Source organism: Leguminivora glycinivorella, chromosome 27 (assembly GCF_023078275.1).
Source record: "Leguminivora glycinivorella isolate SPB_JAAS2020 chromosome 27, LegGlyc_1.1, whole genome shotgun sequence".
NCBI lineage: Eukaryota > Metazoa > Arthropoda > Insecta > Lepidoptera > Tortricidae > Leguminivora > Leguminivora glycinivorella.
In genome coordinates this window covers 7,265,906-7,281,686 of record NC_062997.1, presented here as the reverse complement: position 1 = coordinate 7,281,686, position 15,781 = coordinate 7,265,906, and positions in this window count along the sequence as shown.

The window sequence follows — 15,781 nt, the reverse complement described above, 5'->3', positions numbered from 1 at the left end:
GAAATGATCAAAAATCGCATTATTTTTGAGCTAGCTCTTAACGTTTCAGAGATAATATAAAAATGTCATTTTTGCATAAAATCTGTTAAATTTCACTTTTAATGCAGTCTTATACTAAGACAGTGACTAAAATCAAATTTTTCTGAACAAAATGTTAAAAAATCATTTAGAGTTAATATCTGTCAGAATGACACTATGGGTTAAAAATGACAAAGAGTGTCAAACTGTTAAATTAACATTTTCTGTCAAAACTGTCAAAATGACATGTTTGATCAAAACTGTCAAAATGATATTTTGAGAAACACTGTCAAAATGACATTTTAGTTCAAAACTGTCAAATTGACATTTTCTGTCAAAACTGTCAAAATGATGTTTTCTGTCAAAACTGTCAAATTGACATTTTCTGTCAAAACTGTCAAAATGATGTTTTCTGTCAAAACTGTCAAATTGACATTTTCTGTCAAAACTGTCAAAATGATGTTTTCTGTCTAAACTATCAAATAGACATTTTCCGTAAAAACTGTCAAAATTACATGTTTGCTCAAAACTGTCAAATTGACATTTTCTGTCAAAACTGTCAAAATGATGTTTTCTGTCTAAACTATCAAATTGACATTTTCCGTAAAAACTGTCAAAATTATATGTTTGCTCAAAACTGTCAAATTGACATTTTCTGTCAAAACTGTCAAAATGATGTTTTCTGTCAAAACTGTCAAAATGATGTTTTCTGTGAAAACTGTCAAAATGATGTTTGGTCAAAACTGTCAAATTGACATTTTCTGTCAAAACTGTCAAAATTATGTTTTCTGTCTAAACTATCAAATTGACATTTTCCGTAAAAACTGTCAAAATTACATGTTTGCTCAAAACTGTCAAATTGACATTTTCTGTCAAAACTGTCAAAATGATGTTTTCTGTCAAAACTGTCAAAATGATGTTTTCTGTGAAAACTGTCAAATTGACTTTTTCTGTCAAAACTGTCAAAATCTGTCAATTATCATTAAGATAAATAATATTATGAAAAGAAATGACATCATTTATAACCAAAACCAAATATGACAAAAGTCTGTCAAATTTGACAGTTTGACAGATACTGTCAACAACAATTATAACATATTAATTTTACACCAATATATACATACAAAATATGAAAATTCCATCAAAACTATAAAAAAACAACTTTGTATGAAAATTGGTCAAGTGCGAGTCGGATTTTACGTTTTCCATACTAATCGCTCATGAGCGCCTGAATTTTTGAAATAGCAACCATTTGGTACAAAATAGTAAAAGTTTGCTATTTTTGGTACATTCATGACGTTATATCTCGGAAACGGTAAGAGATAGAGCAAAATGGACTTCAGATTTGGGCTTTCGGTGGCACGTTAGTGCCACACGAATATTATGTTTTCGTATATATAGACCTTTTTTGGACCGATTTGGACAAAAAAATTTTTATGAAATAATCTAACCCGGGTCTAAAATTTTTGTTTATTATCCGATTTTCATGAAAAAAATTGCATTCGATGCAAAATTACTTAAATTTTGGGGTAGCTATAAATCCAACACCCTTAAAAGAAAACCAAAGCGGAGAAAAAAAAAACAAAAACAAATGTATGGGAGGTACCAGACGCAGGATCATTTCATACCAAAAGCGAAAGACCAGAGATAGATCATGTAAAATAAAGCCCCTATACCAAGTTTGAAAGAAATCTACCGAGGACGGTACCTATAACCTAACCTAACCTAACCTAACCTAACCTAACCTAACCTAACCTAACCTAACCTAACCTAACCTAACCTAACCTAACCTAACCTAACCTAACCTAACCTAACCTAACCTAACCTAACCTAACCTAACCTAACCTAACCTAACCTAACCTAACCTAACCTAACCTAACCTAACCTAACCTAACCTAACCTAACCTAACCTAACCTAACCTAACCTAACCTAACCTAACCTAACCTAACCTAACCTAACCTAACCTAACCTAACCTAACCTAACCTAACCTAACCTAACCTAACCTAACCTAACCTAACCTAACCTAACCTAACCTAACCTAACCTAACCTAACCTAACCTAACCTAACCTAACCTAACCTAACCTAACCTAACCTAACCTAACCTAACCTAACCTAACCTAACCTAACCTAACCTAACCTAACCTAACCTAACCTAACCTAACCTAACCTAACCTAACCTAACCTAACCTAACCTAACCTAACCTAACCTAACCTAACCTAACCTAACCTAACCTAACCTAACCTAACCTAACCTAACCTAACCTAACCTAACCTAACCTAACCTAACCTAACCTAACCTAACCTAACCTAACCTAACCTAACCTAACCTAACCTAACCTAACCTAACCTAACCTAACCTAACCTAACCTAACCTAACCTAACCTAACCTAACCTAACCTAACCTAACCCTAACCTAACCTAACCTAACCTAACCTAACCTAACCTAACCTAACCTAACCTAACCTAACCTAACCTAACCTAACCTAACCTAACCTAACCTAACCTAACCTAACCTAACCTAACCTAACCTTTTTTTTTTTTTTACGTGGGGAATGCGTTTACGCATACCGCCGGGTCTGAGGTGGTGTGCGACCCGGTCGGTTATGTGGGGCTCGAGGCTGTAAAAGGGCCCCCTACCCACTAAACCCCACGGTGTCCTCTCACCGCTTTATGTGCGGGGTCCCGGGAAGCTGTAAAGGGCGTCCGCGACCCCGCAGCGGCCATCCTGGATCAGGATACGTCACTGGTCAGGCTATGAGCCGACCGATCCTCGCCTTGGGAGCGCTTCCCGGACACAGGGGTCGCGCTCTCCAACTCGAGAGCCAGCGTATTGGGCGAGGGCGCTCTCATGCGTCGCTCGCCCGCCGGCTGTCGTTAGGGTGGCAGGTTCCGCTCGTGAGCGGCACGTCTGCGGCCTGTGCGGCGGCGGCGCATCGGGTTTGCCTCGGCCTGGGTTTCCCGTTCGCGCTCCGCCGCCTCCTTCTCTTTGAGGACGTGCTCGCTGAAAGAGAGCAGAGCCTCCCACCCTTCTTCGCTAGCCACGATGGCCCGCACCACCGCCGGCAGCGACAGGTCTGGCCCCACCCGGGCCACCACCTCCCGCCGCTCCGCCCCCCATGCCGGACACTCGGCCAGCGTGTGCCAGGCCGAGTCCTCGCCAGCTCCGCACGCGTGGCACTCCGGTGTCGGCTCTCTCCGAGCGACTTTGTACAGGTACGAGCCGAAGCAGCCATGGCCCGAAAGTACCTGTACAAGCCGAAAGGTGAGCACGCCATGCTCACGGTCTAACCATTTTTGGAGCACTGGCCGTATCGCTTCGATGGTGCGGACTCCTGCGCTTGGGCGCTCAAGCCTGGCTGACCACCGCTCTACTGCTGCCTGGTGAAGTATCTCTCGCTGCGCTCTGATCTCCTGGGGCGCTGGCCAGAGATCGCGAGCTAGAGCCTCCTTACGCCATACGAATAGGGAAGCCAGGATTTGCGCCTCCAGATCCCAGGGTAGGGTTCCCGCTAGGGCGCAAGCTGCTTCAGAACCTATTGTCCTATACCCTCTTATCACTCGCTGCGCCATCACTCTCTGCGGTCGCCGTAGCTGTGATATGTTCTTATCACTGAGTGCGTCAGCCCACGCTGGGGCACCGTAGAGAGCCATTGAGCGCAGGACTCCCGTGTACAGGCGGCGGCATGATGCCCTAGGCCCACCCAGATTTGGCAGTATGCGCCCAAAGGCCGCAGCCGCTCGCACCAACCTGGGCGCCAGGCGCTCAAAGTGTGCTCTGAAGTTCCACTTGCTGTCAAGCGTGACACCGAGGTAGAGAAGTGTAGGCCTGACAGCAATAGGAACCCCCCCACCACTATCTCTGCGTCAGCAGGTGGCGCTCTTCGCGCTCCATAAAAGCAGACAGCTTCCGACTTTGGAAGCGCTACTTCCAGGCCTAGCCGTCGAATCCTGCTCACACAGTGAGCGACAGCCGCTGTTGCCAGCACGGCCGCGTCGCGGTAACTGGGTCCCATGGCCATCACGAGCGTGTCGTCTGCGTAGCAGATGACTGAGACTCCACGCAAGTTTTCCCCCTTAGGACCCAGTTATATCCTATGTTCCACAAGAGTGGTCCTAGGACCGACCCCTGTGGAACCCCACACGTCATTTCCCTTCTTCCCCACTCCTGTTGTGCAGGCCAGGTAATGCACCTCTCACTGAGGTACGCCTCTATGATGTTATACAGGTAGAGTGGGACCTGGTGGTACCGCAGCGCTTCTTTTATTGTCTCCCAGGGGAGGGTGTTGAAGGCATTGGCAATGTCTAGTGAGACTGCCAAGACCACGTCACCCTGGGACACGGCCTCCTTGGCTAACGTTTTTACCTCCAGTATCGCGTCGACGGTGGAGCGCCCCCTGCGGAATCCGTACTGTGAATCCGCTAGGTTTGGCCCTTCATTATCCATGTGTTTGATGAGGCGGGCAGCGATCACACGTTCGAACAGCTTGCCCACCTCATCAAGAAGGACTATGGGTCGGTAGCCGGAGGGAGAGTCAGCTGGTCGCCCCTCCTTTTTAAGCAACACCAGCTTGCCGGACTTCCACTCTTTTGGGAAACAACCCTGCTCCAGGCAAGCATTTAGGACCCGCAGTACCCTCGCCTCTAGGGCGCCCAAGGCTAAAACCCATGCACGGCCCGGAATGCCGTCGGGCCCGGGGGCCGTGTTCTTCCCGCGAAGCCGGTTGACCACTGCACCTAGCTCTGGAGGGAGTATTGGCGGAACGACTTCCTCCTCTGTGGGCCTCACCACTGGCGGCGCCATTGGAGGCGGCTGGTGAGGTCCCCTTTCAGGGAACAGCGCCGAGACTACGCGAGCAACGAGGTCCGGCTCAAGCGTCTGCGTCACCGGGGGAGCCCATGGCCGCAGTTTGCTCCTCACCAGTTTGTAGGGCCTTCCCCATGGGTCGGAATTGAGGGTCTCCAGGAATTCGGCACGACTCACCTCAATTGCCTCCCCAATGGCGACCGAAAGCCCTAGTTTAGCAGATTTGTATCTGTCGTACTGACGCTGCTCCTCGTTCTCGTCTCTTCGCCTACGCCTCCTGAGACGCAGGTAGCGGCGCCGAGCGGCTATACAGTTTTTTCGCAACTGCGCGAGCTCTTCGGTCCACCAGTAAACGCGTCTTTTTGGTGGTACGCGTTTTGCCCGGGGCATGGCCGCGTCGCAGATTTGCGTCATGGCCTCCCGGAGCCAAGAGGCTTCCTCCTCCACCTCCAACGCTCCTTCCGGCGCGGGCAGCCAAGCCTGCACAATGGCCGCCTCCTTTAGCAGCTCGCGGTCGAGTTTTGTCAATGCCCATCTCGGGCCGCTCTCGGCTGGGCCAGTACGCTGTGGGTTGTTCTGGGTCTGGGAGGGTGTCACATCGAACCTGATGTACCGGTGATCCGATAGGGTTTCCACCCCCACCAAGACTTCCCACCCCTGAACACGGCGCGCCAGGGGAGCACTCGCGAAAGTTATGTCCACGATGGAGCCCCCCTGTTGTCGCACGCACGTGTTAGCCGTGCCCTGGTTAATAACTGCCAGCCCTGACGCGACTGCCCACTCCTCCAGGGTTGCGCCTCGCGCATCTGTGGCCGGAGAGCCCCAAGCCGTGGACTTGGCATTGAAGTCTCCGGCAACAATTACCGGGCGCGGGGAAAGCTGGCCGACCCGAGCCCCCACCTCGTACAGGAATTGCTCGAAGTCAGCCAAGGAGCGGTTCGGCGAAAAGTACACCGCCACGAACCAAATCCCCCGTAGAGCGCTCCCACGTAGCCCTTTCCTTTGAAGGCACCGGAAGGCGGCGGTGGACCACCCGCCGCCGCCCGTGTCACTAGTGCCACGCTCTTGTCGTCGTCTCCCAACCAATCGTCACGGGGAGGGATCGTGTACGGCTCTGCCACTACTGCGACATTTATCATCCACTGTGCCAGGGACTGGAACAAGAGATCCTGAGCCCTAGCACAGTGGTTGAGGTTCGTCTGCAGAATCCGTAGGGCCATTTTTTATTCCGTGACCATTGGATCCTGCTCCTGCACATCCGGTGTTTGTGCTGGCTGGGGCGCGGCCTGGCGGCCAGCTCCAGCTTTTCTCCGTGGTGGCTTCTGGGCTTGTGATTTGCACACTTTTGAGTCCAGAGTGTGGTCCGCTGGTTTCCCTACTTTAGAGCAAATCACACAGCTCGGAGTTGCAGAGCAGGTCCTCGCCGTGTGGCCTGGTTTCCCGCACCGGTAGCAGGTGTCGCTGAGGTCCGTTTCGCTGGTGCATTGTGCCCTGACGTGGCCCGTTTCCAGGCACTTGAAACACCGCATGGGTCTCTTCTCCAGCAGCTTTACTGCAGCTCGTACCCATCCCACCTGGAGTCTTCCCTTGTCAGCCTCCACTACTTTTTTGGCTGCCGCGATTGGACAGCGGAGCCAGATAGATCCTAGCCCGGATGCATCCTGCTGGATCTCCCCGTTTTTATCTGGCTCACTTCACAGCCCCCAGTCTTGGCAACAGCAGCCACTACCTCGCTGCAAGAGACGGAGTCGTCGAGTTGCGTTAGGCGTAGCTCCGCGCAGATTGTGGGCCTGGATATTTTGACCAGGTCCTCCCCGAGCTTTTCGCAGAGCTCTTTTGCCAGGGAGTCGGCCTTTTCGCCACTATCGGATCCTGGGACCTCGAGGAGCCTGGCACCGGTTGCCGCCTTCTTGAACTTGATGGCGTTAATGCCCAGGCTCTTGAGGTCAATGTTCTCCTTGGCCCTGATGAGGACTTGTCCATACGTCACCCCTTTTGCTTCGGCCTCCGGCTGTAGGGTTAGGACTACAGCTGACGAACGCGGAGGTCGAAGTTTCCTACTCTTGGGCTTGTTTGGCTTCTTGGGCCGTGGCTGAGAGCCCACTTGCGTAATTGCCCCCTTACTTTTCTTCCGCGTCACCGCAGACCACTCCTCATTTGTGTTCGCGGGAGCCGGAGGCAGTGGCCGAGGACCTGGCGTCGCGGAGGATGGAGCCGCTGCTGCTGCCGCTGCTGGCGTTTTCCCCCCTTTTTTCTTCTTTTTATTTTTCCCCTTTTGGGGCTCCTCCGTCAGGTTCGGGGGACCTCGCTTCGGAGCCGATGCGGTACCCCGCTTGGAGGCCGGTGTGGGACCCGGACCTGGGGCCCGTGGGGGCTCGGGCTGTTCTTGGCGTTTCCGGTCAGCGTCCAGCGGGGGCCGCATTGGTTGAGACGGAAGTAGCCTACCTTCGCGCTCCAGGGCTCCCAACCTCTCGTCCAGCATCCGCCCCACCCTGGCCGCGACCGCACCGACCAGCTCGTCCACATCGGAACGTCCGGGGGGGCAGCGGCGGGCTGTGGTGCCTCTTTGGGTAAGGACGAGGGCGGGGCCTGCTTCTTGAAGTGGGCCCGGAGCTCCGTTTTCAGCTCCTCCACCTCAGAGCGCAGGTCTTTTACCTCCGCCCTCAAGTTGGCATTTTGCCTCTGCAGGCGTCGCGTCTCTTCGGAGGAAGTAAGCTCCTTCAGGTCTTCGACCGCTTCCCCGATTGACGCGACAGCCAGCTTGAGGGCCCGAACGAAGGTCCCCTTTAGGTTGGCGGACCCAGTGGCCACCAACTCCACCGTCCTTAGGCTGCTTTGCACCCTTTGGTGGAGCGACGCCGCACTGTTGTCCGCTCCGTCCGTGTCTGGCGGGCCCAGAACTGCCCCGCCACTCTTGGGGGGCTTGCCCGGCGCCAGCGTCCGCGTGAGGCTTGCCAGCTCCTCCTCGGCCTTGCGCTGGAGCTCCTCCCGTCTGAGGCGGTTGAGCTCCCGCTTCGCCTCGGCAAGTCCCGCGTCGTGCGTCGAGCCCCCACTTCGCCCTGAGTCCGACTCGGCACCCGCATTGGGAGTGTTGGCGCTCCCAGTGCCGTCGGTCACGTCCGTCTCCTGCGTTCTGGCTGTCGGCGAGCGCGAGCTGAGCCTAATACGCTCGATCAGGACGATAGGTGTTTGGCCCAGCGTATCAGGCTTGTTTCTGGGGCCGGTGCGGCGCCCCCCTCCTTTGCCTTTCTTGCCTCTTTTGGCAGTGGCAGTGCCCAGCAAGAGTCCCGCGTCGCTCTCTGAGCCGGAAGAAAGCGCGAGCTCATCCGCAAGTCGTTTCTCGGGCCTCGAGCCCCAGAACTTCGAGGGCATGTCTGAGGTCGAAGGCGCCGCGTGCGCCTTTTGGGGACCCATTTCCACCGAGCCTTCCGAGTCGCCGGTGTCGGTCGCCCCTTCGCCAAACAAGTCGCGTCTGTCAAGCCTTGATGGGGAGAAGTACTCCTCTCTCTCAGGCGACATGGACGCCTCCACTCCGCGGGTGCCGTGAACCTTCCCCGTGAAGATTCGCGTTCGGTTCGGCGTGGAAGGACGCACAAACTGCCTGAACCCTGTGGGTACAGGCGCATCCTCTGCCCCCGTTTGCGTGTCGGACGCGGGATAGCGAATATAACGCCCGAGCGCATCCCGCAGTGGGCGGTACCCCGTTGGGACGGGCTTAGGCGAGGGCAGGGCAAGCCCGGGTGAGGACGGGGTACCCACCGCCTCCTCGCTGACCGCATCTCCTCCTCCGTGTGCAGGCTTCGGGGAGGGCTCGGTCCCAGCCTCATCCACGTCACCTCCTCCACGTATCCTAAGCAACAAATCCGGTTCGTGAGCATCGGTAACCGTTGAACGCTTGCCAGTGTCGTTGGAGTTGATCCTAGAGTGGTGTGCCCCCCAGAATACGACGGGCGGCATGTCACCACAGTACGGGCATCTAGTACGGATGCCCGTTCTGTGGTGACACGGAGGATTGAGACCTCCTGGGGTAGTTGTACGCTAGGTTGACCACTCATCTTTTGCTATTTTTAAGGGGTATGCCCCCCTTTGTGCGGCGCTTGTGACTGGGCTCCCCCCAGCCACGCATCCCATCGGCACGCCGCAAACCTTGGGATTGGGGATTTTTATGGTGGTTTACTCCACTTGGCCTTCCTCTCAGTGAGGGAGGCCCCCGGTCCGCTCAGTGCGGGTTGCGGGTTGCCCGACGGTGGCCGTAGCCACGACGCCGCGCCAGGCGGCCTGGGCACGCCTCCGGTAGCTCATAGAGCCCCGACTCCATCCCGGGGGACACCTGGCAGCTCGCACTGTGCCCTCTGCTGACTTCAGAGGGACACGCGGAGCCGCCCCCGTGTGCTGCTCTTAGTCTGGCCTCTCGCCTCAGGCCTGTCCGGTTTGGGAGGCCCTGTCCGGCATAGCCCTGAGGGTCCTGGAGGCACGCAAGCCCCTTCACCACGGCAAGGTGGCAACACGTCGAAGGGGAACCTAACCTAACCTAACCTAACCTAACCTAACCTAACCTAACCTAACCTAACCTAACCTAACCTAACCTAACCTAACCTAACCTAACCCTAACCTAACCTAACCTAACCTAACCTAACCTAACCTAACCTAACCTAACCTAACCTAACCTAACCTAACCTAACCTAACCTAACCTAACCTAACCTAACCTAACCTAACCTAACCTAACCTAACCTAACCTAACCTAACCTAACCTAACCTAACCTAACCTAACCTAACCTAACCTAACCTAACCTAACCTAACCTAACCTAACCTAACCTAACCTAACCTAACCTAACCTAACCTAACCTAACCTAACCTAACCTAACCTAACCTAAAAGTGGGTAAAAAATGAAAAAGTGGGTAAAAAAAAAAAAAAAAATTAAAAAGTGGGTAAAAAATGAAAAAGTGGGTAAAAAATGAAAAAGTGGGTAAAACATGAAAAAGTGGATCAAAAATGAAAAAGTGGGTAAAAAATGAAAAGTTGGGTAAAAAATGAAAAAGTGGGTAAAAAAATGAAAAAGTGGGTCACAAATGAAAAAGTGGGTCAAAAATGCAAAAATGGGTCAAAAACGAAAAAAAAAAAAAAAAAAAAAAAAAAAAAAAAAAAAAAAAAAAAAAAAGTGTGTAAAATGAAAAATTGGGTCAAAAATGAAAAAGTGGGTAAAAAATGAAAAAAAAAAAAAAAAAAAAAAAAAAAAAAAAAAAAAAAAAAAAAAAAAAAAAGTGTGTAAAATGAAAAATTGGGTCAAAAATGAAAAAGTGGGTAAAAAATGAAAAAAAAAAAAAAAAAAAAAAAAAAAAAAAAAAAAAAAAAAAAAAAAATGAAAAAGTGGGTCAAAAATGAAAAAGTGGGTCAAAAATGAAAAAGTGATTTAAAAAATGAAAAAGTGGGTGAAAAATGGAAAAGTTGGTCAAAAATGAAAAAGTGGGTCAAAAATGAAAAAGTGGGTCAAAAACGAAAAAGTGTCTAAAATGAAAAAGTGGGTCAAAAATGAAAAAGTGAGTCAAAAATGAAGTTCGGTGAAAAATGAAAAAGTGGGTCAAAAATGAAGAAAGTGGGTCGAAAATGAAAAAGTGGGTGAAAAATGAAAAAGTGGGTCGAAAATGAAAAAGTGGGTGAAAAATGTGAGTGAAAAATGAAAAAGTGGGTCAAAAATGAAAAAGTGGGTCAAAAATTAAAAAGTGGGTCAAAAATGAAAAAGTGGGTGAAAAATGAGAAAGTGGGTCTAAAATGAAAAAGTGGGTCAAAAATGAAAAAGTGGGTTGGTTTGCTCACTGTCAACCTAACACGCTCCTCCTCGCTTCGCTCGTCGTCGCACCTAAACGGACTCTGTCACATATAAGTTTTCTGAGTAGCATGGGTATTTTATCTAATATAAAACATTTTTTCAATTTCCAAATTGTTATTTTGACAGATTTCGTTAAATCGATAGTCACATTATTTTTGAGCTAGCTCTTACCTTTTCCGAGATAATATGAAAAATGACATTTTTGCATAAAATCTGTTAAATAGCACTTTTTATGTCGTCTTGTACTAAGAATGTTACTAAAATCTTAATTTTCTACAAAAAATATTAAAATGGCATTTTGAAACAAAAATCTATCAAAGTGACAAAATTCCATGTCATTTGGCCAATAAATTAACAAACGGCACCTTAGACCAAAAGCTGTGATCTTGTGTCATATTCTAAAAATCTGTCAAATTCAGAATGTCATAGCTCAGGAACGGTTATAGTTAGAATAAAATGATTTTCACATTCCCACTTCTTATATGTTTCTGTATCAGACTGACATTATTTTTTTTCATTTTTGAACAACTTTTTTTTCAAAATTGATATTTTGACAGATTTTGGCATATCGAAAAATACCTTTACAGATTTCGATAAACTCACACCCATAGGGTGTGAAATGATCAAAAATCGCATTATTTTTGAGCTAGCTCTTACCGTTTCCGAGATAATACGAAAAATGTCATTTTTGCTTAAAATCTGATAAATTGCACTTTTAATATCGACTTATACTAAGCATGTTACTAAAATCATAATTTTCTACAAAAAATGTTAAAATGTCATTTTGAGCTTAAAATCTGTCAAAGGAACAGTCTTGTGTAAAAACTGTTAAAATTCCATGTCATTTGGCCAATAAATTGGAAAACGACACTTAGGCCAAAAACTGTGAATTTGTGTCATTTTGTAAAAATCTGTCAACTTCAAGACGTGATAGCTCAGAAACGATTAGAGATATCGGAAAATGGACTTCAGATTCGAACTGTCGGTGGTACTTTAGTACCACACGAATTATATGTTTCCGTATCAAAATGACTTTTTTTTTTTTTTTTATTTTGGACAACTTTTTTTTTCAAAATTGACATTTTGACAGATTTTGACATATCGAAAAATACCTTTACAGATTTCGATAAACTCACACCCTATGGGTGTGAAATGATCAAAAATCACATTATTTTTGAGCTAGCTCTTACCGTTTCCGAGATAATATGAAAAATTTCATTTTTGCATAAAATCTGTTAAATTGCACTTTTAATATCACCTTATATTAAGAATGTCACAAAAATCATAATTTTCTACAAAAAATGTAAAAATGTCATTTTATGCCAAGATTTTGTCAAAGTAACAGTCTCGTGTCAAAACTGTCAAAACTCCACGTCATTTGGCCAATAAATTAGCAAGCGATACCTTAGGCCAAAAACTGTGAACTTGTGTCATTTTGTAAAAATCTGTCAACTTCAAGACGTGATAGCTCAGAAACGGTTAGAGATATCGGAAAATGGACTTCAGATTTGGACTGTCGGTGGTACTTTAGTACCACACGAGTTATATGTTTCCGTATCAAAATGACTTTTTTTTTTTTTTTAATTTTGGACAACTTTTTTTTCAAAATTGACATTTTGACAGATTTTGACATATCGAAAAATACCTTTACAGATTTCGATAAACTCACACCCTGCGGGTGTGAAATGATCAAAAATCACATTATTTTTGAGCTAGCTCCTACCGTTTCCGAGATAATATGAAAAATGTCATTTTTGCATAAAATCTGTTAAATTGCACTTTTAATATCACCTTATATTAAGAATGTCACAAAAATCATAATTTTCTACAAAAAATGTAAAAATGTCATTTTATGCCAAGATTTTGTCAAAGTGACAGTCTCGTGTCAAAACTGTCAAAACTCCACGTCATTTGGCCAATAAATTAGCAAGCGACACCTTAGGCCAAAAACTGTGAACTTGTGTCATTTTCTAAAAATCTGTCAACTTTAAGACGTCATAGCTCAGAAACGGTTTGAGATATCTGAAAATGGACTTCAGATTTGGACTGTCGGTGGTACTTTAGTACCACACGAGTTATATGTTTCCGTATCAAAATGACATTTTTTTTTAATTTTTGGACAACTTTTTTTTTCAAAATTAACATTTTGATAGATTTTGACATATCGAAAAATACCTTTACAGATTTCGATAAACTCACACCTATAGGGTGTGAAATGATCAAAAATCGCATTATTTTTGAGCTAGCTCTTAACGTTTCAGAGATAATATAAAAATGTCATTTTTGCATAAAATCTGTTAAATTTCACTTTTAATGCAGTCTTATACTAAGACAGTGACTAAAATCAAATTTTTCTGAACAAAATGTTAAAAAATCATTTAGAGTTAATATCTGTCAGAATGACACTATGGGTTAAAAATGACAAAGAGTGTCAAACTGTTAAATTAACATTTTCTGTCAAAACTGTCAAAATGACATGTTTGATCAAAACTGTCAAAATGATATTTTGAGAAACACTGTCAAAATGACATTTTAGTTCAAAACTGTCAAATTGACATTTTCTGTCAAAACTGTCAAAATGATGTTTTCTGTCAAAACTGTCAAATTGACATTTTCTGTCAAAACTGTCAAAATGATGTTTTCTGTCAAAACTGTCAAATTGACATTTTCTGTCAAAACTGTCAAAATGATGTTTTCTGTCTAAACTATCAAATAGACATTTTCCGTAAAAACTGTCAAAATTACATGTTTGCTCAAAACTGTCAAATTGACATTTTCTGTCAAAACTGTCAAAATGATGTTTTCTGTCTAAACTATCAAATTGACATTTTCCGTAAAAACTGTCAAAATTATATGTTTGCTCAAAACTGTCAAATTGACATTTTCTGTCAAAACTGTCAAAATGATGTTTTCTGTCAAAACTGTCAAAATGATGTTTTCTGTGAAAACTGTCAAAATGATGTTTGGTCAAAACTGTCAAATTGACATTTTCTGTCAAAACTGTCAAAATTATGTTTTCTGTCTAAACTATCAAATTGACATTTTCCGTAAAAACTGTCAAAATTACATGTTTGCTCAAAACTGTCAAATTGACATTTTCTGTCAAAACTGTCAAAATGATGTTTTCTGTCAAAACTGTCAAAATGATGTTTTCTGTGAAAACTGTCAAATTGACTTTTTCTGTCAAAACTGTCAAAATCTGTCAATTATCATTAAGATAAATAATATTATGAAAAGAAATGACATCATTTATAACCAAAACCAAATATGACAAAAGTCTGTCAAATTTGACAGTTTGACAGATACTGTCAACAACAATTATAACATATTAATTTTACACCAATATATACATACAAAATATGAAAATTCCATCAAAACTATAAAAAAACAACTTTGTATGAAAATTGGTCAAGTGCGAGTCGGATTTTACGTTTTCCATACTAATCGCTCATGAGCGCCTGAATTTTTGAAATAGCAACCATTTGGTACAAAATAGTAAAAGTTTGCTATTTTTGGTACATTCATGACGTTATATCTCGGAAACGGTAAGAGATAGAGCAAAATGGACTTCAGATTTGGGCTTTCGGTGGCACGTTAGTGCCACACGAATATTATGTTTTCGTATATATAGACCTTTTTTTGGACCGATTTGGACAAAAAAATTTTTATGAAATAATCTAACCCGGGTCTAAAATTTTTGTTTATTATCCGATTTTCATGAAAAAATTGCATTCGATGCAAAATTACTTAAATTTTGGGGTAGCTATAAATCCAACACCCTTAAAAGAAAACCAAAGCGGAGAAAAAAAAACAAAAACAAATGTATGGGAGGTACCAGACGCAGGATCATTTCATACCAAAAGCGAAAGACCAGAGATAGATCATGTAAAATAAAGCCCCTATACCAAGTTTGAAAGAAATCTACCGAGGACGGTACCTATAACCTAACCTAACCTAACCTAACCTAACCTAACCTAACCTAACCTAACCTAACCTAACCTAACCTAACCTAACCTAACCTAACCTAACCTAACCTAACCTAACCTAACCTAACCTAACCTAACCTAACCTAACCTAACCTAACCTAACCTAACCTAACCTAACCTAACCTAACCTAACCTAACCTAACCTAACCTAACCTAACCTAACCTAACCTAACCTAACCTAACCTAACCTAACCTAACCTAACCTAACCTAACCTAACCTAACCTAACCTAACCTAACCTAACCTAACCTAACCTAACCTAACCTAACCTAACCTAACCTAACCTAACCTAACCTAACCTAACCTAACCTAACCTAACCTAACCTAACCTAACCTAACCTAACCTAACCTAACCTAACCTAACCTAACCTAACCTAACCTAACCTAACCTAACCTAACCTAACCTAACCTAACCTAACCTAACCTAACCTAACCTAACCTAACCTAACCTAACCTAACCTAACCTAACCTAACCTAACCTAACCTAACCTAACCTAACCTAACCTAACCTAACCTAACCTAACCTAACATAACATAACATAACATAACCTAACCTAACCTAACCTAACCTAACCTAACCTAAAAGTGGGTAAAAAATGAAAAAGTGGGTAAAAAAAAAAAAAAAAATTAAAAAGTGGGTAAAAAATGAAAAAGTGGGTAAAAAATGAAAAAGTAGGTAAAACATGAAAAAGTGGGTCAAAAATGAAAAAGTGGGTAAAAAATGAAAAGTTGGGTAAAAAAAAATGAAAAAGTGGGTAAAAAATGAAGAAGTGGGTCAAAAATGAAAAAGTGGGTCAAAAATGCAAAAATGGGTCAAAAACGAAAAAAAAAAAAAAAAAAAAAAAAAAAAAAAAAAAAAAAAGTGTGTAAAATGAAAAATTGGGTCAAAAATGAAAAAGTGGGTAAAAAATGAAAAAGTGGGTAAAAAAATGAAAAAGTGGGTCAAAAATGAAAAAGTGGGTCAAAAATGAAAAAGTGATTTAAAAATGAAAAGTTCGGTGAAAAATGAAAAAGTGGGTCAAAAATGAAAAAGTGGTCAAAAATGAAAAAGTGGGTGAAAAATGGAAAAGTTGGTCAAAAATGAAAAAAAAAAAAGTGGGTCAAAAATGAAAAAGTGGGTCAAAAACGAAAAAGTGTCTAA